Genomic DNA, 606 nt, shown 5'->3' with positions numbered 1-606 from the left:
TTTATTTTTACAGTATTTCCTTCCATTCCCTCTGTTGTTGTTTGTTTGTTTGTTTTGGGGTTTTTTGGAGGAGGATATATACAAAAACATTCAGGAATATATAATAATTTAAACAACCAAAGGGCACATTCTGCAAGCCTACCTCCTGGTCGCCAGCGTTCAGTCCCTCTCTTTCCATGAGTCTAGAGTCCTCAGCTGCTCCCTGTCTCCATGTTCTCATCTCTGCCTCCATCTCTGGTGTCACTGCTTCTCTGGATAGGGTTCTAAAATCCACTCGTGTTCTACTTCTTTGATGGTCCTAGGGTCCTCTGTTTCTGGACTGTAAGATTAACTACTCCCCAGTTTTTGTAACAAAACTTCTACCTTTACAGTTGTAACAGTCGCAATTTGTCATGATAACAATTACTCACTATTGAATCATAAGAATCTTATCTTGTCAGGTGCCATCGAGTCAGAACCGACTCATAACAACCCTGTGCACAGCAGAACGAAACAATGTCCGATCCTGGGCCAACCTCACTACCGCCGCCACACTCAATGCCATCAATGATGCCACCTGGCCGATCCATCTCGTTGGGGGTCTTCCTCTTTTTCTCTGACCCTCCA

Source organism: Chrysochloris asiatica, unplaced genomic scaffold (genome assembly GCF_000296735.1).
Source record: "Chrysochloris asiatica unplaced genomic scaffold, ChrAsi1.0 scaffold00128, whole genome shotgun sequence".
In the NCBI taxonomy this organism is placed as follows: Eukaryota; Metazoa; Chordata; class Mammalia; order Afrosoricida; family Chrysochloridae; genus Chrysochloris; species Chrysochloris asiatica.
Note: the sequence above shows the minus strand (reverse complement) of the source record.